At 40.1% G+C, this 22,458-nt stretch overlaps 1 protein-coding gene across 3 annotated transcripts in view; it reads left to right on the forward strand.

The window, feature by feature from the left end:
* The window catches only part of TENM2 (teneurin transmembrane protein 2), a 1,578,682-nt gene that overhangs the window by 730,104 nt on the left and 826,120 nt on the right, over positions 1–22,458 (forward strand). The window lies entirely within an intron of this gene.

Consider the following 22,458-nt stretch of genomic DNA (forward strand, 5'->3'; position numbering starts at 1 on the left):
ATATTTGTCATATATTGGCAAATATTATAACCTTACAGTATGTCATCTGTATTAGTTTTAGGTACAATAGTGACATTTTCACGTTGCTTTTTGTTTCTTTGATAGATTGGCTGTATTACTAAAATGAGTAAAACATTGTGATTAGCATACAGTAATTACTAATCTGGTACCTTGGAATTTCTCCCCTGTTTCTAACGTGTATAATAGAAATAGGATGCTGTTTCTTTTGGCTTCATTTTGTCACTGCAGTTGGCTTATACTTTATTTAATAAAACAAATAGCAGGAGGAAATACATAATTAATAAATGGCTATAATATATTAGCACCTCACTGAGATTCTAAAACTCATATTAAATTTCAATTTTACACAATTCCCTTTGCATTAACATATATGCAATTTGAATATGCAATATAAAATTGTTTGCTTCAAATATCTATCTAGATTCTACTGAATGAAAGAGAATCTAAACTTCTCTAAGAAATAGCTTAAAATATTTCTCTTTCGTTAGTTCCTCACTAAACATGTTTCTGCTTCTATTTTGTGAGTTGTCTTAGTAAAGTGAAACACAGCATAATTGTGTGTGTTTTCGGGTGAGGGGGAGAGACATGTAAACATTGCTTCAGATGAGCAGTCGTTGCTTCATTAGATTTGTCGTAAACAGATAGCTAAGGGTTAATGCCTCTTTTTACCTGTAAAGGGTTAAGAAGTTCACCTAGCCTAGCCGACACCTGACCAGAGGAACCAATGGGGAAACAAGATGTTTCAAAAGGAAGGAGGGAAGTTTCCTTTGTTTAGTCAATTTTTCAGTTTTTCAGCTGGAGGGGAAAAGATCAAGGAACCAGTCTCTTATCAGAGTAGTAAGTTTTAGAAAGGAATAAACAGGTTTATGTTTATTTTCTTTTGTACTTATCTTGGTGCAAATTAAGGGAATTATCAAATTTGGGTATTCTTGTGTGTATTAAGGTTTTTGCCCAGGGGAACATCCTGTGTTTTCAAGTTATTGTCTGTGAGATTAGCTGATCTGCTGTCTCCCAGAGGTTTTTTTTCTTTCTTTTACCTTTCTTTTCTTTAATTAAAAGCCTTCTTTTTAAGAACCTGATTGATTTTTCCTTGTTTTAAGATCCAAGGGGATTGGATCTGGACTCACCAGGGAATTGGTGAAGGAGTCTCTCGAGGCTACCCAGGGAGGGGAAGGTTTTGGGAAGGGAAAGGGAGTGATCCAGACACTGAGAATTCTGGATGGTGGCAGCAATACCAGATCTAAGCTGATAATTAAGCTTAGAAGTGTCCATGCAGGTCCCCACGTCTGTACCCTAAAGTTCAGAGTGAGAGTGAGACCTATAACAAGATTCATTAGAATTTTTTGCTTCATTAGATTGTCACTTGCCCCAAAATTGCATAGAGGGGAGCTAAAAAGTAAATCAGTTCCACATGAAGAATTAGATGTGGTTTAGTATGTAATATTTGAGTGGATTTAAGCAGCTTGAACTTATTAATATGCCCTGTCTTCTTACTCCCCCAAGAAGGAAATAAATCTGTTAATAAATATCATGCTAACATAGGACTCCTCTAACTTTTAAGGCTACCAGTCTAATAGAATCCTATCTCCCTAACAACATGAGATTATTCTCTACAGCACAAGAATAAGAGGCCGCACCGCCCGCCAGCATGCTGCTCCCGCTCCACTGTGTCCCATGAATGGTCAGTCCTGAGACAGGTGGCTTTACTGGTTCTAGTCCCGTCGATAGACCAGGTACCATTGACTCTGGGGAGACTGGGGGAAGGTTTACACTAGAAGCACTACATTAGCTGCACTGATGCAGCTGTGCCACTGTAGCACATCTGGTGAAGGTAGTCTGTGCCAACAGGAGAGTGCTCTCCTATCAGCATAATGACTCCACCTTCGTGAGAAGCAGAAGCTATGTTGGCAGGAAAACATCTCCCACCGACATAACATGCAGGTCACTGTAACTTGCATAATTGTTGGGGGGTGTCTTTTTCATGCCCCTGAGCAACACAAGTTAGATCAACTATAGAGGTAGTGTAGACCTGCCCTCAGAAGCACTTCTGGCCCTCATGAACTGTTTGACCTGAAAGGAGTGAGATCTCCATGTGTCCCAGTGCATTCACCTCTGCAGAGGGCTCCATCTCCTGCAGTACATCTTGCTGTACTTCTCCAATGCATCTTGTTCTGATGGCTCTGTTGATACCACCTTTAAGGCAAGACCTTGACTCCTCTGAATTTGAGGATATGGACACTGGGCGCAGTCCACTGCTTCTGTTATGGGAACATGACTACCAGAGGGTTCCAATGGCTCTGTGGCATTTCCTCCTGTGCGTTACTCAAGAAGCTGGTGTCTGGCTCCTTGGGCAAAGTACAGCAGCAGCAGGATCAACCAGATTGGCCATATTGGAACTCATGGCCCCAATATACGCCTTCAGAACAGTCTCGTTTGGCTTCAGAGAACTCCCTTATATCACTGCCCTGCCCTTCATCCGGTAGACATCCAGCAATGGAATTTGATGATGCACCGATCAGCCCATCTCCAGTTGATCTGAGGAGGTTCCCTTCGTTTCCAAATACAAGTGTGTCATCATCACCTTCCTCCCTTCCAGACGACTGTCATCAGATTCAAGAACTCGTACAGACAATAGCCAATGCTCTTGAGATCCCACTGGAAAAGGTGCAGGGCAGTCTGCAGCAATTATTAGGCATTCTGCATGCATCAGTATTGGCAAGGGTGGCCTTACCATTTAACACTGTTCTTCAACTGTTGCACACCATGTGGCATACCCCGGCAACATGTGCACCGATCCTGAAAAGGGCTGAGAAAAGATACTACATTCCTCCCCCCCCCCGCCCCCTCAAATGATCAGAATTTTTATTTTCACACCTTCTTCTAACTCCTTGGTAATACAGCCTGTGTCAGAGTGGACCAAACAACACCACCAGAGACTAGACCTCATGGATTGAAAGGTCTTCTCCTCAGCTGGACTACAGTTCCATATCTCTAACTACTTGGCACTGATGGCCAACTATGGCTTTATAAACTATGGAAGAATTTGCACATAAGTTATCTTACCAGGATCGTCCTCAATTCCAAGCAATTTTACAGGGTTGCCAAGTCCATATTTCAGGCTGCACTCGATTCAGTGGACACATCCTCATGTGTATGGGCTGCCAGAATTGTCATGAGGAAGGAATCATTTTTACATTCCTTCGATTCCTCTAGAGAGGTGCAGAACAAAATCGAGGACCTTCTCTTTGACTTCTCTTTTTTTCAACCAGAAAACTGATTCCTTACACTCACTAAAAGATCTCGGAGCCACCTTACAATGCTGGGGCACCAAACTCCTTTACACTAGCGCCAGAAAGAAAATTGTATTGCCCACCACCAGTCCAATGCTGTAGAACTCCATACTTCTACTACCAATGGGCCTATGAATCTCCTCAGAAGTGCTCCTATGGTACACAGAGCCCATCCACCTGTTCTAGCATTGCAGACCTCTGAGCAATACACTTAATCATTATGAAAGCAGTATTTCTGAGTACATCTAGATAGCAGTCAACCACTCTGTACAAAAACGCTCCTGCCCTCTGCCCCTTTTAGTGGTCATCTCAAGCGCTTTCTGCTAGCTTGGACAAGTGGGTCTTGGATATTGTTTCATGTTGCCAGGGCTAGCTCCAAGTTTTTTGCCACCTCAAGCAAAAAAAAATTTCCCATGCCTTCCCAGCTCTGCTTCAACTCCGCCCCTTCCCCGCCTCATTCCAACCTTTTCCCCAAATCCCCAGCCCCGCCTCCTCCCCTAGGCATGCCACATTTCCTCTCCTACCCCTTTCTCCCAGGCTTGCCAGAGGGAAGGGGGAGAAGCGGAGCGGCAGTGCGCTTGGGGGAGGAGGCAGAGGTGAGCTGGGCAGGGAGCCGTTCCTCTGACCCCACCCCAGTTGCTTCCTGCTGCCCTCCCTGCGCCCCCTCACCACTGCAGCTCACCTCCCCTCCACCTGCTCCCCTGAGCGCGGCGCCGCCACTCTGCTTCTCCCGCCTCCCTCCCAGGCTTGCCACAAAACAGCTGATTCGTGCGGCAAACCAGGGAGGGAGGGGGGAAAAGTGAAGCAGCGGTGCACTCAAGGGAGCAGGCAGCAGTAGAGCGGAAGTGAGGTGGGGGGAGCAGTTCCTCTGCCCCTCCTCCTGGTTACTTCCTGCAGCACTCTCCGTGCCCCCCACTGCTGCAGCTCACCTCCCACTTGGGGCCGGCTCCCGGCTTTTTGCACCCCAATCAAAAAAAAAATAAATAAAAGGAGCAGGAGTGCCACCCCTTGGAAAGTGCCGCCCAAGCAGATGCTTGGAGCACTGGTGCCTAGAGGCGGCCCTGCATGCTGCTACACCATAGTTTGACCATGCTTCTTCCACATCCCCCACCCAATCCCCAGAGATCTTTCTCATGATAGTGTTCTGATCCTAAAGTTGGACTCCGAGTTGCAGAGAGGAGCAGCAGAGCAAATCCTGGCAGCCTTTTGGGGCACAGGGTTCTATTGAAACTATTTCCTGGTACTCAAGAAGAAATGGGGATGGAGACAATCTTGGATCTCCAACCACTCGTTTTGCAAGCTAGAATTCTATATGGCCACACTTGTGATTCCTTACACTCACTAAAAGATCTCAGAGCCAAGAAGGTTCCTGAGGTTCAAAGTGGGCATCGATGCTTCCAGTACAAGGTTTTCCCATTTGGACTTACCAGGGTCCCATGAGGTTGTTACAAACATTTTGTGTGTGGTAGCAGCTCACCTACAGCCTCAGGGAATCCTTGTCTTTCCATACTTGAACGACAGGCTACCAGCAGTGCGGTCCAAACAGGAAGTGTGAGCATCGTCGTTCCAGCTTCTTCTCCTCTCTGCCCTGTGAGTGAGCATCAGTGTTGAAAGATTGACTTTGCATCCTGCACGGTCCCTGGAATTCGTAGAAACTCACATTGATATGACCTTCCCATAAGCTTATCTATCACAGAACAGATTCCAAAGCCTAGTAAAACAAATAGCTCCGATAACCTCCAACTCTTCGGTCTCAGCCAGGACCTGCCTTTACATCCTAGGGCACGTGGTGGTATGCACATACATCATGCGCTTTGCCCACCTTCACCTTTGTCTACAGCTGTGGCTCCAAAGAATCTATTCTCATATGCACCAGTTCATGGACATCATAACCTCCAGTGGAACACTGAGTATCTCTTCTCTTAATTGGTGGAAACACCTGCTCCAAGTCTGCTCTGGTATGCCCATGTTCACTGATTGTGACAGTAATAAGGGACACTTCTTATTCAGGCTGTGGCACTCACATTGGAGAGCACATGACACAAGGCACCTGTATCATGCGAGAGGCCAGGATACATAAACATATTGAATTTGAGGTAGTATGCAAAACATGCCACGTGTTCTTACCAGGTATCTGCTATTGACACGTCCTTGTCAGACAACATGACTGCAGCATACTACATAAACAAGGGAGCACAAGGTCCCCAGTGCTGTATATGGAGGCAATTATTCTCAGACATCATATCCTTTTGCCAGCAGCCTACCTGCCTTGCAACCAGAATGTGATCCGCCTAGAGAAACAGTGGAACTTTGCAACTGACCGTGAACAGGAGTTGCATGATACAATAATCACAGACATATTGCTGGGATACACCAATCAGAGACCTCTTTACATCACACCACCACCACTAACTGCACCCAGTATTGCTCCAGGGAGGACATTGTGCCCACTCATTGTGTGATGCTCTGGTCGTCAATTTGGTCAGACCAGACAAAGTACTTCTCTCCCCCCTGGCACTCCAATCCTGCGGCCTCTACAAACTCCAGTGGGGGAGAAAGATGGCCATTCTGATCGCTCTGTTTTGGCCTTGCCAATTCTGGTTCCCTCTTCTCCACATGTTGAAGCAACCTCTCCCAGTCTGGACATTTCCGTAACTGCTGAGACAACACAATGGCAGATTCAGGCATCCAGATCCATGGACGCCAAACTTGACTGCGTGGTTTTCGGATGGACACCTCCATGAGAATGCTCATTGGCATATATATATATACACATACACATACTCTCTCTCTCTCTCCTGTTTACATGAAATGTGTATGAACAGGAGAGTAGGCATAGTTTAACAATTTGCACACTGTGTTTTCAAGTATCAGGGAGTAGCCATGTTAGTCTGTATCCACAAAAACAACAAGGAGTCCGGTGGCACCTTAAAGACTAGCAGATTTATTTGGTCATAAGCTTTCGTGGGTAAAAAGCTCACTTCTTCAGATGCATCTTAAGAAGTGCAGTTTTTTACCCACGAAAACTTATGCCCAAATAAATCTGCTAGTCTTCAAGGAGTCTGGTGGCACCTTATTCTTACTGTGTTTTCAGTGTCTGCAATAGCTGGGTGTGAATTAAATATTGTGCAGTTCCAAATGTAGTTAGGAAAATGTAAAGAAAAGTATTTGCACATGCAGTTTCCAGCTGCAGACGTCTACGAATTTACAAATGCTAATTTATTTAAAGTTCGAGTGAGTGTTTTTATGGGATTTAAATTTTACAGGAAATAGACGTGTTTTAAATGGGAATCCTGAAAGTAATTTTTCTTTTTGCTACTGTAGGAAGAATTTGAATGATTTTTGCCTTTAAATGATTTCAGATATTTTCCCAATATTTTGTCCCTTCTGCTAGTAAAACTCTCCGTGGTGTGACTTGTTGACATGTATCCATTTGATTAACCATGGTATTAAGACTACATAAAGCAGCAGTTTTAAGTTGAGATCTTGGATGATAGTTGTTTTTGAGAATTGCAGTAAAAATCTGTCAAGTACAAGACTGAGTTGTACCATTTTCATTTTTGATGGATGAAGGCTTGATACTGAAATTCTTGATATAAAAGATATACTCACGGCTAGAAAGCTTAAAATTAGACCTTCAGACTTTGGTGTTCTGAAGTTATAAATGCCTCTGTGAGTTAGTTTGGGTGACGGGGAATGGTGATGACATACAAAAACCTCTTGCTTTTTTTTGTCAGTTTTAAGTCAGAACTGATAATGCCTGAAAATCATTACAGTCTTCCAGGTAGTTTAGATCCTTGTGTGAAATGAGTTTTATGGTTTGTCTAGTTCCTAGCAAACATACCAACCAAAAGAAAAAATCCTCTCCATCATAGTTGTTTGTTGTCATCAGACTACCTTGCAGTGTTGGTGTGAAAATGTGGAAAATGAGCGTGGTAGGCTATGTCTGCCACCAGACTGCAGTGCCATTACATTTAGGAGGGATTCTGACTTAGGCATTGTCATAATCCCATAGACAGTAGCTTCATCCCATTGGCTCAGCCAAATTCATACATCAAATGTCTGAACCCGTGGTTTCTTTTATACTGAGCAGAAATACTATTGCAAAAGAACATCAGTAGGGAAAACTAACCAGCCTCACAATGGTCTAAAACCCAGCTCATGTTTCATATTAATGGGTGAACTATCCAATGCTTGGTGAATTCTGCTTCACAATGATAGTAAGAGCCGACATCAAAGGATCAAAAAGCATCATAGCTATGAATGCTGAGCTCCCACAAACCAGTTATCCCTGTGCTAACTTTTCTGACACCTGTGTTCTCACCATTGTTTATTTTAATGTTTAGCATAGACAGTAATGCAAATATAATTCAACACTCCCGTGTGAGTAACTTTATTGTCCAGTCAGTTTGAAAAATTCAGCTCTTCAGTTTATTGGGGGAAAAGATTCTAACGTTACAAATTTGTCATAAAAGGTGAAGAATCTCTTTTTTAAATGTTCCATGTTAAGATGAATAGAAATATTGTTACTCTGTCAAACCTTTGCAAAGATGTGTGAGAAAGTAGTTCTAACACCTTTTTAATATTGGAGTATCTTACAAACTTCTGGTATGGTGTGGATTTGTCTACATGCTATGAATTTTGCTTCCAAAGAGATTCCCTTAATTTTTTTTTTATAAGAGAACATTTTTCTTCCAACTTCGTGTACTGATACAACAGAAGAAAGGTAGATTAGTAGTGAAGATTTTGAGAGTAGTTCAATCCTTGAGGGGGCCACTTAGGAATCTGGGGATTGGTCCTTCTTTGATTTGAGCAGGGGGTTGGACTAGATGAACTCCTGAGGCCCTTTCCAACCCGGATATTCTGGGATTCTAAGTAGGGGGATATGTTGCGGGTCTTGATTTTGTTTTAAATCCATGCTTTAAAGAAGTCACTTTGAGATAAAAATGTATATATGTGGACTTTTGTAACCAAGATATATTTAAAAGATGATTTGTCACTTTAGAACTCTGCTCCTTTTACAGAGAACTTGAATTGGCTGGTTGCAACTGTCCACTTCTATGCAAGTAGAGCTGGGAAGCACTAGATGCAAGCAGTGAACATTCTTTTGCACCCTACCGGTAGTAGCTGGGTGGAGCCATACTCCTCTCTCCACGTATTCAGTAGTATTATCAGAAGAGATGTTGCATTTTAAGTGTCCATGTTTTAGCTTTAAAATTTAATTTTCAGCTGTAGCAGTTCCAGATTCAACCTTGAGGAAGAGTATACAAAAATTGAACGGATGCACAATTCTTGAGTTCTTCACTTGACAGTCCTGTCTCACAAGTTCTGCCTTTCTGCTTGAGCCAAACCCCAGGCTTTCAGCTATCAAAGAAAGTTGTTACTCAGTATTTGTTTTGCGCTGACTGCTTTCTCATCCACTCAGTCTCAAGTCAGATCTAGTTCAGCAGTAAATCTCTGCTGGGAATGATCAGAACAAATAGTGTGTGCTTGAAGATATTAAAAAATCAGTGGAACAAGCACAAACGTATTTAACAATGCCCAACAGCCTTTTATAATACTTGGAATATCTTGCCAAAGTGGACTGAGTATCATTTTGTATTTTATTACCTTTCCTTTTAGATAGAGACATAATATCGGTGGAGGAAAACAAGTTATAACGTGTACATCTCCACTAATTTATTTTTTGTTCTTATCCTTATACAAATGTGTACGGCTGGTAGCTTGTTCTAATTCACACTGATGTCCAATAGGAATATTCTGACATTAAGCATGTACTTTACAATGACCATAGCGCATGTTTATTTTATAGTAAATGTGTCTCTTTTACAGGTCTCTATTTTAGCGCTTGCTTTCATGCTCTATGAGTCAATGGATTATATATAATACAGGGGAAACTTGAATATATTGTGGTTAATAAAGAGGAGTGAGTCACAAAGGGGAGTAAGACACCCAATTCCCATTGAATTTCAAGTTGTGTTAATATCCCAAAATAATCCTCAGTCTTTGGATATTTGATTGCTTCATGTGTGTGTATATGTTGGACAAATTCTCTCAAAGGGACAAAAGAATCCTATGAGAATAATAATTAAAAGGGGAACTATGTGGGGCACCTAAGCTTTCATCTCTTGAGACAGGAGATGAAAAGTGGATATTAGTTTACTGTTCTCATTCTTGTCCCCCTGCTTGCACTTCACAACATCGCCATCCAATAATAGTTCAGTGGGGCCAGATTGTGATGACCTGACTTACATAAAACAGTATGTGTCATGGTTACAAGGCTAGCTGCAGCTCTGCTCCTGTCCTTTTGTGTCTGACAGCACCCACCTTGGGCCTTTTACCATTTATCTCATGATTGTTCCACTCTTAGACCAAGATTGGGTTACTCCCTGAAATCCAAAGCCTTCGTTTCTTGGGACCAGTGATAACAGCCAATAGGCTTCTTAATACAAATTGTTTCTATATACCATTTGGATCCAAGCTTTAGAGAGAGTGATTTTAAAACCACAAATAGTATTTGTATATTTCGTCTCATCAAGACTTAAGCTTTACTCCAAGCTAAGTTTGGAGCTTCCCTCTTGAGTTACAGAAAGTTTGGCTTCCCTCTTGAGTTACAGAAAGACATGAACCAATTCACCTGTTCTTTGAAAGCCAAGAAGCTCTTGGGACACAGCCTGGTCTCAATTTCTCCCCAGGAATCTGCCTCTGCTCTTAGAGAGAATTGTCATAGCCACCCACTGTCCCTTGTGCATATCTGGGCCCAATTACCACATTATTCAATGATGTCTCTGTTAGAGTCCAGCTGTAAAGTTATCGTTTTTGTCTCAGTTTTCCCAGTTAGCCAGAGGATGCAGTAGGGCCACCTCATCCTGCCCCAATTATTTGGGTAGTTGGATGCATGCATGGTTGGCCTGTGTGCTGTGTACCCCTGTAAATGAGGGTAATGAAACTGGCTATTCCCTTTTGATTGTCTGGGATTATGTCTATAGCACGATCCTCAGGATATTTAAGGTAAATCAACAAGGGGTGAAATCAATGCACATAAGTTTAAAGCCCATTAAACATCATGTGGCTGCTCTCCAAGAGTGAAGTGGCATTAGTTTGCTTTAACTTCCTCCTCCTTGGAAGAGTATATATCATCAAGTACGCCCACATTCATTGCTGTCCCTTACTTCCTGGGCATTCCCATTGATATCAATGGGTGAATTACTACTTACTGTGAATGAAGAGATCAGAATCTGGCCCTTGGAGAGCATTCTGTCACTGTAATTAGGAAAAATGCTAATCTAGGAGAAATGCAGAAGGGGAGAGTGAATGGAGGGATCACAAAATAAAACTAAGCAAAAAAGAATGGGAGGGGTCTGATTCATCACAAGATTTTGTAATAACAGTGGTTCTCAACTACGAGTATGCATACCCCTGGGGTACGCTGAGGTCTCCCAGGTGGTACATCAACTCATCTAAATATTTGCCTAGTTTTACAACAGGCTACATAAAAAGCACTAGTGAAGTCAGTACAAACTAAAATGTCATACAGACAGTGACTTGTTTATACTGCTCTATACACTACTATACGCTGAAATGTAAATAAAGTGTTTATATTCCAATTGATTTATTTTATAATTATATGGTAACAATGAGAATGGAAGCAATTTTTCAGTAATAGTGTGCTGAGATGCTTTTGTATTTTTATGTCTGATGTTGTAAGTTTTTAGTGAGGTAAAAGTTAGGGGTATGCAAGACAAATTAGACTCCTGAACGGGGTACAGTAGTCTGAGCAGGTTGGGAGCCACTGCTCTAATAGATGAAAAATAGAATCACTAAACAGAATGGAAAAAATATCTGGGCAGCTGTGTCTTCGAGTTAGGCTTGGAAGAACTCAGTTTCTTTTTAATTGGTAAATGTTGGTAATTATTGGCTTCCTCACACCCACCCATCCACATACCAGTGAAACTATATTTCCATCAACGATCAAAATTTACAGATAGGCAGCATAAGAAAATTATGCTTGAGAATTGATTAGTCAAAATCCAGTGATTTGTTAGAAATGGAATAGTGAATAAATAGTAAAAACAGGTATGATTTGTCGATTTAAGAATATTTACTTGATGTTGATCATTTTGTATTTTAAGTTTTTTATGAAGTTTTAACTTTCTGAACCTTAATGTCTGCTATCATTAAATAAATATCTCACATCCATAATTTCTCACTAGTATGAAAATTTAAATAGATAATATAAAGAATGCTTAAAATAAACATCAATATCATCTATTGAAATTATTTTTAAAAACTCAAATTGTCAAAACTAATTAGTGCATTTCTCTGCAGTATAATACTGTTGTTCAATGAAATGGTGCATTAGGACCTGACACTGCAAACCTTATTACCTAGCTCTGTGCCTGCTGTCTTGTGTGGTCCCATTGACTATTGCTAGATATTTATTAAGTGCCTGTAAATGTGGTCTGTTCATCACCTGCAAAAAATCATCCACTTAATTTTTAAAACTTATTTTAGTAAGAGCTGGAATGTGCAATCCTTATACTAGTGGGCACTCACTCCCCATTTCAGCATGGCACATAAGTTCTTGCCTGACTTTAGACACCTGAGTAGTCTCATTGAATTCAGTGGAACTGCTCACATGCCGAAAGCTGGACACATGCTTGGGTTCCTTACAGAATAAGGGCTTTACATAAGTAGCCCATTGACTCCAGTAAGCATACTACTGTGAGGGAGCCCTTATCAGTGGGAGTAAGAATTACATGCTCCCGCCTTTTGTTATAAGTGTCTTATTATGGTAGGTGCCACTGTAATACATTGGAACCCTTGAGCAGTTCACTTCTGTGCTTCACAAGATACTCATGGGGTTACAGCCCATACTACATATCCTATCACTACATTTGTACACTGAAGTAAGGAATAATATCAAGTATGTATTGAGCTAGCACTGTTAAATTAAAAAAATTTTTTTCAAGGCTTCTGCATACATTTTTTAGGAAAGTTGGGGCATAAAAGTTGGTTTGTTTTTTATTAATTTTTTTTTAAATGCAAAGATATGAACTAGAGTGGATAAAAATCAATGACTAAAAAAATGAATTGTTTTATTTAAATCAGATTTTTTTAATAAAATGATTTTTGCGGAAAAAGCCTATCTAAAGATAGTTTTAATTTAAGATACATTATAGCTCAAAGACATCTCATCATGGAATAGGGTTTACAAATTCAAATAATATAGTATGAGACAAGTATCAGAGGGGTAGCCGTGTTAGTCTGGATCTGTAAAAGCAGCAAAGAGTCCTGTGGCTCCTTAAAGACTAACAGACGTATTGGAGCATGAGCTTTCGTGGATGAATACCCACTTTATCGGATGCATGTGAGTATGAGACAATATATTCATGTAATATTTAAGAAAAGTTTTGTAAATGAGTTCCAGTAGTTCATGGATTAGGGTCTCAATTTTGTGGGTTCCAGGGCTTCTGTATAGATTATTTAGGTGTGGGAGGGACTGCAGGGTGTGGGAGGGGGTGTGATGTGCAGAAAGGGGCTCAGGGCAAGGGATTGCGTCAGAGGAGGGGTGCAGGGTGTATGAGAGGACTCAAGGAAGGGGTGTATGAGGGGCCTCAGGAAAGAGATGCAGGAGTGGTGCGAGGTGCGGTAGGGGGCTCAGGGAAGGGGTGCAGGAGGGGTACAGTGTGTGGCAAGGGGCTTAGGACAGAGAGTTGGGGGGCGGGGTGCCTGAGGGGTTTGGGCTCTGGGGTGGCAGTGGCACGCACTGGGTCAGCATGCACCGGGGCCAGGAAGTTCTGCAGCCTCTGCGGGGCGGGGGCTCTGGGTGTGCTGCCCTTGCCTCACCTCTAGGTACCACTCCTGAAGCTCCCATTGGTCGCGGTTCCCTGTTCCCGGCCAATGGGAACTGCGGAGCACAGTGCCTGGATGCAGGGGCAATGCATGGAGCTCTCTGACCCCCCTGCCCAGGGGTCGCAGGACATGGTGCCGGCGGCACCTCAGGCTGGATCCAAAGCCCTGAGGGGCCGAATCTGGTCCATGGGTCATAGTTTGCCCACCCCTGATCTTGGAGATACCATTGGGGTGCTTAGTTTTACAGTTCTCAAATTGTGGATTTGTGTCTCCAGAGGTACATTTTTGCTGTTAACAAGCATGTTTTTTAAATAAATAATGTATGGAGGTGAGAAATAACAGACCTCAAGCCTATTGTCCCTCTGCAAATTTGTGTTCACAGAGTCAATCCCTTTTCTCTATCTAAAAGTGCGAAGTTTCAAAAAATTCAATGAATAGAAGATTGTTGGGGGGCAGAATAGATCTGGAAAAGGAGAAGAAGTCTGGATATAAATGTGAGAAGGGAGGGACAGATAGTAGAAACAAACGTGAAACTGAGCAGTGTATTCCAGAAGTCTTGAGGTCTTTCTGAGTGTAGCCTTAATTGATTTGAGATCTACCATACCATTCTCTCACTAAAAGGGAAAACATATAATGGCAGCAAGCCATAAAAGATATCCAGTCTGGGAATATTTTAATGAAGTTCCTCTACCTGTGGGTAAGACAGGCATGCATGCAACACACAAACAGTGCAACAAAGAAATGCAAGGCAACATCATGAGAAGTGTTCCTTCTCAGGAGGAAGCTGTGTTGAAGATGATGAACGGAACATGTCTGAACATGCAGGATCTTCAGGTTGGTAAACTCTTTTATTTAATACTTCTTTCTTAAGGACTGCCTGTCTTCCTTCTGAACTATTCTTGAATTCTCATGTTTGAGTAAAAAATATAGCTGTTACTCTATGGTACAGTAACTCCTCACTTAATGTTTTAGTTATGTTCCTGAAAAATTCTACTTTAAGCAAAACGATGTTCATCGAATCCAATTTCCCCATAAGAATTAATATAAATGGGGTGGAGGGGAGGTTCCAGGGAGATTTTTTTCACTGGACAAAAGACACATATATATAATATACACACATATACACACACACACTATAAGTTTTAAACAGTTTAGTACTGTACACAGTGATGATGATGGTGAAGCTTGGTTGAGATGGTGAAGTTAGAGGGTGGGATGTTTCCCAGGGAATGCCTTACTGCTAAATGATGAACTAGCATTTGGCTGAGCCCTCAAGGGTTAACACGTTGTTAATGTTGCCTCACAGTCTACAAGGCAGCGTGAATGGTGGGAGGGGAGACAGCATGGCAGAGAAAGACAGAGACACACACCGTGTGTGAGAGAGAGACAGACATGCATTGCCCCTTGAAGTATGATGACACTACTCTAAGTACATTGCCTTATTAGATAGATCAGCAAGTTGAGATGGCAGCTGCTGCCAGCAAGCTCCCTCCATCCTGAGCCCTGTCATGTCCCCCCTGCTCTGTGGTGATGGCCCAATGGAGTAAACGAGTGGGGGCCAGGAGGGAGGGGGACACCCTGAAAGCATCCCTCTTCTCCCCTGCCTTCCCCCCCCCCACCGCACAGTGGGCAGGAGGCTCCCGGGAGCAGCTCCAAGGCCAAGGGTAGGAGCAGCACACAGCAGTGAAGGGGAGAGACAGCTGAACTGCCCAGAAACTGATACCCTTCTGGGTAGCTGCCACACAAGGAATTTAGGGAAGTGTGGAGCTGATAGGGGGGCTGCCAGTCCACCCTGGTTCCAAGCCTCCACCAGCTAGCTCCAATGGGCTGTTCTTTCTGCAAGCAGTGGACAAAGCAGGCAGCTGCCAAAAAACATAAGAGAGCATTGTGCAACTTTAAACCGGCATGTTACCTAAATAATCAGCAATGAAACAACGTTAACCGGGATGACTTTAAGTGAGGAGTTACTGTGCTATCATTTTAGATGCAGTTGTGATAAAAAAAATAAATAGCTGAAATAGGCAGATCTTCCTTTTACAATTTCACCTTTACAGTAGTACTGAGTGTCAGTGAATGCAATGAGCAATATGGTAATAATAATTAAATAACTGCATTGACTTATTTAGGAGAATCCATCCTTAACATACAGGATTCTGAAGACTATCCACCTTCAAGATCACCATCATTTTCTATAGTTTCAGAGTTATCTGCCAGTGATTGTGTTTCAGTCACATCATGTATGTCGCATAGCCACAATATATCACCTGTAGAAAAAAGGAAAAAAAACAAAACTCCATTATCCAGAAATGCCAATAGATAAGATTGTGATAAGGACCTGCAGATTACAAAAAGAGGTAATTGATGAAAAAAATGCCTGGTTTGTTTATGCAACAAACTCTCCTTTCTGTATGATTGAGAACCCACACTTCAGTAATATGGTTCAGTCATTAAGGCCAGGATACAGTCCACCCAACAGAGCAGATGTTGCAGGCAAATTGCTGGATAAAGTATATGAACGAGAAATTCATCAGTGTGCAAAAGGATAAAATTGTTAACCTGAGTCTTGATGGGTGGAGCATGTCCACAGTGATCCTGTGGTATGTGCTTGTGTGACAACAGAAGACGAGAATGTCTTCCTTACAGAAACAATTGATACATCAGGAAATGCACGCACAGAAGAATACTTACAAGAAGTAGCAGTAAAAGCTGTAACAAACTATGAAAAAAAATTCAAATGTCTAGTACACCCCTTGGTCACAGACAATGCTGCAAATGTATCCAAGATGAGAAGAAATTATTTAGAAGAGAGTGAAGAGAATCCCAAGCTAATAACATACGGTTGCAGTGCTCATTTGATGCACCTCCTAGCCAAAGACTTCAGTGCTCCGAAAATAAAGGCTAATGTTGTTGAAATTGCAAAATACTTCTGTAACAACCACTTTGCAGCAGCTGCTCTGAAAAAAATGGGTGGAACCAAGCTAACTCTTCCACAAGACATGTGATGGAACTCAGTAGTGGGCTGTTTTGAGCACTATATCGAGAACTGGCCTAAACTGATGATAGTTTGTGAACAAAATTGTGAAATAATAGCTGGCTCTGTCACAGCCAAATTTCTCAGCCTTGGACTTAAGAGAAATGTTGAATGCATGTTGAGTACCCTGAAGCCTATTTCTGTAGTCTTGAACAAAATGCAGGGAAATAACTGTTTTATTGCTAACATTGGAAATTTGGAAGGAACTGAGTGAAATCTTAAAAAGAGAAATATGCAGTGACAGAGTTAAATTACAAGTATTAAAAAAATGAATGGGACAAGCACTATCTCAGCTCATTTTTTTGCAAATATTCTCAATACTCGGTACCAGGGTCAAACCTTAACTGCTTAAGAAGAGGAGTTGGTGGAAGTCACTTAAACACTTGGATTCAGAGACTGTTGAAGTTATAATCTCAGTAGCTGCTTCTGCCTGTGTAGAAAGAATATTTTCTTCCTTTGGACTAATTCATTCCAAATTGAGAAATTGTTTGGGACCTGAGAAAGCAGGAAAGCTTGTTTTTCTTTTCTAGATTATGAACAAACATGAAAATGAAGGTGAAGATGACCGAGTTAGCTGCCGAAGCCCATATTTTAAGTTTCTCATGTTGACCTGGCTGACATCGTCGATTTAATTTTTTTTCTAAATATTTCAGTTAACTATTTTAGTTAAAAACAATTTTATTAGAAACAAACCTAATTTTAAAAAACGTGAATGTTTAACTAAATTAGAAAATTAATATGCTAGTTTTGTTAAAATACTATGTTCGCTGTTTGAAGAAAAAATCCACAATATATAACATTGTTGTTTTAGTTAAATAAAACAATTGAAATGTCTGTCTGGTGATGTTCTCCTCCTAATACAACATGGCAAGAAAATCCTCCAAATATTAATGATTAACCTGTTGAATTGGAGATAGTTCACCTCCCAATGACTTCATAAATATCTGCTTCAATTAACTTTGGTACATGAAATAACCAAACATTCATTCATTTTCTGATATAGCTGTAAAACTAATCTGAAATGTTTTCAAAATAAATCACTTAAAAATGTATAGTGTACACCTTCTAAAAATGAAACCTACATCTATCTCTTGAGTTGTGAAGAATATGTATTAAGGTTATAACAACCAACAAGAATGCACTTTTATGTAGAAATCCATGATTAAATTCCTCCTGACTAGGATTTAAATTGTGATTTAAATAAATTTGATTTAAATCAAAACCACCTTGATACAAACAATAGATTGTGGAAATTGCTAATGTGGTTTTAAAAATATGTTTTTCACAGCCTCTTTTTTTTTTCTTCTGAAATATATCACCTGCATTAGTTGATATTTTACCACCTTCTTGAGCAAGATATTTTATACACTTGCTTTCTGGACTATTGTATTGATACCATTAACTGAGCTCTGTAAAGGGATCATCTGAGCATAATTTTAAAAAAAGAGAGAGAGAATATACCATGGGGAAAATAAGTACATTTAGAAAATTCAACTTCTAACCAGGCTTCTATCACTTACACTTCTAGCTTTAGTCAAGTGACCCTCAGAGATGTAACTCTAAGTTCAGATGATAATGCAGTCACCCTAAAATTGCAAGTATTCAGATTTAAATCACATTAGCATAGGAGATTCTCTCCCCCTGTGCCCCCCCACAATTACTGTCCCTAGCATTCATTAAAAGAAAGGCTTCTTGGAGAGGGAGTGAAAAAACATCTTTTGTACACATGTACAGCTTTCTTTTGAGAAACAAAGGTCTTAGAAATCATAGTAGTGGCTCATTCCAGCAGTTCTGGGTAGCTCTTACTCTACGGCAATGGTCATTAAATAGCATGAGGAAAAGATTAATGCAAACTTTTCCTCTTGTGAGCTTTCAAAATATCTTTGTATTCTGTAACTCTTCCCTTACCTTGACTACCAGTTATACCTGTTAAGTTGTATGTGTTGAAGAAGTCCTAGTGTTGTAAAAGGAAATGATTTAAAGCAGCCAGCCAGCATAGGAGGCAACATGTGATCACTTAGTTTCAGCAGCCTTGATCTTCTTTGACAAGATAGAAGAAATGAAATTGGAGTTAAAGAACTCCATAATCAATTAATTATGTTGAAAACTGATGGCTTTGACAGATGACCAGATTAGTAATTATACAGCAGGACTAAATGTATTAAAGTGTAACTGTAACTCTAATATGTATTTGTAGCAAAAATACTAGCCTGCTTAGTAATAAAGTATAGTGATCACCATTAAAGTCAGCATTTATCTGCAGTTCACATCCCAGTATCTGAGCTAATGCAATTGTTTACGATTTCAAGTATGCAGATATAGGTAGATGCTGATTTTGTAATGGGGCCCAGTTCATTCAAGAGTTCTGCTTTCTGTTTACTACCAGAATAAAATTTCCTTTGTTTCAATATATCAGAAAAAAACAAAACCAAACGCAATTTAAAATTTTAAAAAGTCATCACAGACAGGACAGATAATAGGGTAATTTGTATGTTCCTATGTATTTTCGCATTGCTGCTTTGCTTTGCTGATGTATACATATTTGGGAGGGGGCAGTGCATGCCAAAATACAGAACAAAACAGAGTTTCTTTTGTAAGAAGAACTTATGAAAAACTCTCATAAAATCTCTTCCTACCGTTTAAATTTCCCTATACATTTTAGTGTGTTTAGTGTGACTCATTTAAAAATTCCTCGTGTTGAATCAAGCCCCTAAAGTCAAGTTCACAAATGCAGACCTGTTTGTTCAAACAAACAGAATTAGTCCATATTTTGTTTGCTTTTTGGAGGAGCCTCTTGGTTCTTCAGTGCCAGGTTATCTTTAGACATTCTTTGGTTTACTTTTAAAAGAAACTGTATTCATAATGGGCCAAAAGGGACTATTAGTTAATCTAATCTGAATTACAGGCCATTACATTTCACCGAGTTATCCCTGTATTGAGTCCAGTAGTTTGTTTAGCTATAGCGTATCTTCCAGAAAGGCATCAAGTCTCAATTTGAAAACATGACGAGATGGAGAATCCATCACTTGGCTTCATAGTTATTCCCATGATTAATCACCCTCACCCTGTTAAGAATTTCCAGTTTGAATTTTTCTGCATTTAGCTTCTAGCCTTTCTCTAATAGATTAAAAAGCCTTTGGGGGCCTGGTATTTTCTCCCCGAGAAGATATTTACCCACAATAATCTGTCTTCTTTTTGAAAAGTTAAACAAATCAAGCTCTGTTTGTCTCACTGTGAGTCATTTTGTCCAGCCCTCAGATCATTTTGTGCCTCTTTTCTGCACCCTGTCTAATTTTAAACATCCTCTTTAAAATGTGTTCACCAAAATTGTATGCAGTATTTTAGTATCCATCTCACCAATGCTATATGCAAAGATAAAAACATCTACCTATTTCTACTCACTACTTCTCTGTTTATAAATCTGAGGATTACATTAGCCCTTTTTGTAACAGCATTGCACTGGGAGATCATGTTCAATTTTTTGTCCACTCTGACTCCTAACTCCTTGTCAGTCTAGGTTACTGAAATTGAAAAAATAGCATCCAGATATTTAAATCTATGGCTACTCTTTCTTTAAAAGTACTTAGCTGGAATACTACAGTACATATCTGTGAATGTAGACCATATTGGAAACAGAGATTTACTGTCCCAAAGTGTAATGCTTACTCAGCCATCTGATGAGATTTGAGCACTAAACTGTTTGAGAGGGATACATAAAGCTGTTTTATTACAAGATGCTGTTATGAATTATAGCAGCTTTCCTTATGGTATACTGCTGTTGCCAAACAAGTTACATGAATATAAGCGGTTTTATTTGTAATTTTTTTTTTTGCTTCCGTTACCTTAGAATAGTTGAGTTATGGCTTCTTTTCATTCCTGTTCTTCCTCAAGTGGCAGTTCCTACATATTGCTATACTCACAGTCAATGTGTCTCTTTAAAAGTATTTGGAGAAAAACCTCTTTGGGGTACAGAGTGGGTCTCTGGTGTTTTTGTGTTTGATGTCTTGTTGAGAGGACTGCTGGAAACAACTAGCGTTTTCATTCTCAAGGAGGAATACTCTTAGACCTGTTGGTTTCCCCATTCCTGTTCGATAAAATAATAAAGGAAATAATGGATTTTGGTTGAGTGTTGAATTTGTGGTAGTCAAACAAAAGGAGGGTGAATGGAATACAACGCATAAGGAAATGTTATGCAAATGAGTGTAGTTATGGGCTGAAACTTTGTGACTAGAGTCCAAGCATGGATTAAAATTCTCTTCACAGACTTAGTGTAGAATTGATTTTTCCTGGATGTTGCAAAGTGAATTTGAGCAGTTTATGACCACCTTTTAAATAGGAATAATTATAGTTGATATTAACAATAGTAACCATCATGCCCTGTGCTCTGGCTGTGTGATGGTAGTCTGCCACACTATTTAATACAGTGTGGTTTTGGGGATATAGTTCGATTGTAACATATTACATAAAGTAGATTAATAGAAAAGTGCAATCAGATCACTCACTTTATCCCCCATCTAATGGAGGATTATTCCCTGAAGCATGCTTTGTTCAGTGTCATTTTAAGTCTCAAGGGTGGGAGCTTCTGTCACTTTCCGCAACAGATCTGAACTGATCACTCTCATTAGAGTGTGTATAGTAACACCCATTGTTTCATGTTCTCTGTGTGTGTGTGTATCTATCTATCTATCTATCTATCTATCTATCTATCTATCTATCTATCTATCTATCTATCTACTGTATTTTCCACTGCATGCATCCAATGAAGTGGGCTGTAGCCCGTGAAAGCTTATTCTCAGATACATTTATTAGTCTCTAAGGTGCCACAAGTGCTCCTGTTCTTTTTACAGATACAGACTAACACAGATGCTACTCTGAAACCTTTCCACGACAGATTATCCTAACAGTGATTGGGTATTCTATAGAATGATTTTTACTGATATTCAGCCTAATTTTTCCTTTTACAATGGGTTTTATCCTATTATCCTAGTTATAGTGAACACCCCAGCTATCAAATAATTTCTCTTTCCTGGTATTTAATTATGTGTACATCTTTAGCCCCTTTAGTTGTTACTTAACTCAATGTAGTGCTGACTCTCCCCTCCCCACCCCTGCAACTGGTCACTTCAAATGACCAGGAGTCTGTGTTGCCATCTCTGCATTCCCTCCAGTTTATCAATGTAGTTTTTTAATATATCGTACCTAGAACTGATTGCGCTGTTCCAGGCATGTTGGCATTGTATAAGCAGCTGCAAATTGGCCAAATTCAGCAATTTAAGTTAGTCTTGTCAAATTCAAAGTTTAAGTATAATTTTCTCCCCATCATCACTGCAGGTCTCTTTCAGCATACCCTATGAAAAAAGTGGAAGAACACTCAACCAAAGCTTTCATCTGGTAATCAGCTAGCTATGTGCTGATTGCTAGATGAAATTTTGACATGTAAATTAGTGAACACAACTGATTCACTTGCTCAATTCAGTACAATGCTCTCTCTCTGTGTGTCTATGTGTGTTACAATAGTAGAATCACTCTAAGACTTAAATCTTAGAGGAACTATTCTCAGTATATTTTTGTGCTTTGGACTAAATATGCTTCGGCAAAAGGTGGTACTATGTCTAGCAATACAATTGGTCTTGAGTTGATATAATTACAAATGTCATCCCCTAAAGCAAATGGCCAACACGGGGATGCCAGCCTAACAGATATGTTGCCTTTTTGCATTGATTTCAGTTAAGTATTTTTACAGTTGCATTTTAAAGAGACAAATATTAATTAAAACTGAATAGAAAACATAATATATATAGAGGGTTGGAGATGACCATTATCAACAACAGCTACAAGGTGACACAAAGAGCATAAAAAAAACTCTACAAAATATTTATAGGTATCATAAAATGTTTCTTTTGTAACAGTTTCTAGTTGTGTTGCAAACTTTTCACCTAAACATAAGGTTTCTCTAGGGAATTAACTACAGTATGTGAAGAAGAACTGAAATGATGTTGAATCCCTAAGGGAAACCTGTATGGTATGTGAAAATTAATCTCAGCATGTTCCAAAGTTTTACTGCACAAATGTATAAAAAGGTTATGATCAAGACTTTCCACGATTAAGTAATCTTTTGTAAATACCTGTTTAGTTTTAGTAACACCAGTCTGGTGGCTCGGTATCAAAGGGATGCTGCTATAATTATAATTAGTGCATAAATAGTTAACTTAAGAGTGCGCATTTGTTTCAACACTGATTTCAAGAGAATCAGCAATTTCT

The sequence above is a fragment of the Gopherus evgoodei genome, chromosome 8 (assembly GCF_007399415.2).
Source record: "Gopherus evgoodei ecotype Sinaloan lineage chromosome 8, rGopEvg1_v1.p, whole genome shotgun sequence".
NCBI classification, from domain to species: domain Eukaryota; kingdom Metazoa; phylum Chordata; order Testudines; family Testudinidae; genus Gopherus; species Gopherus evgoodei.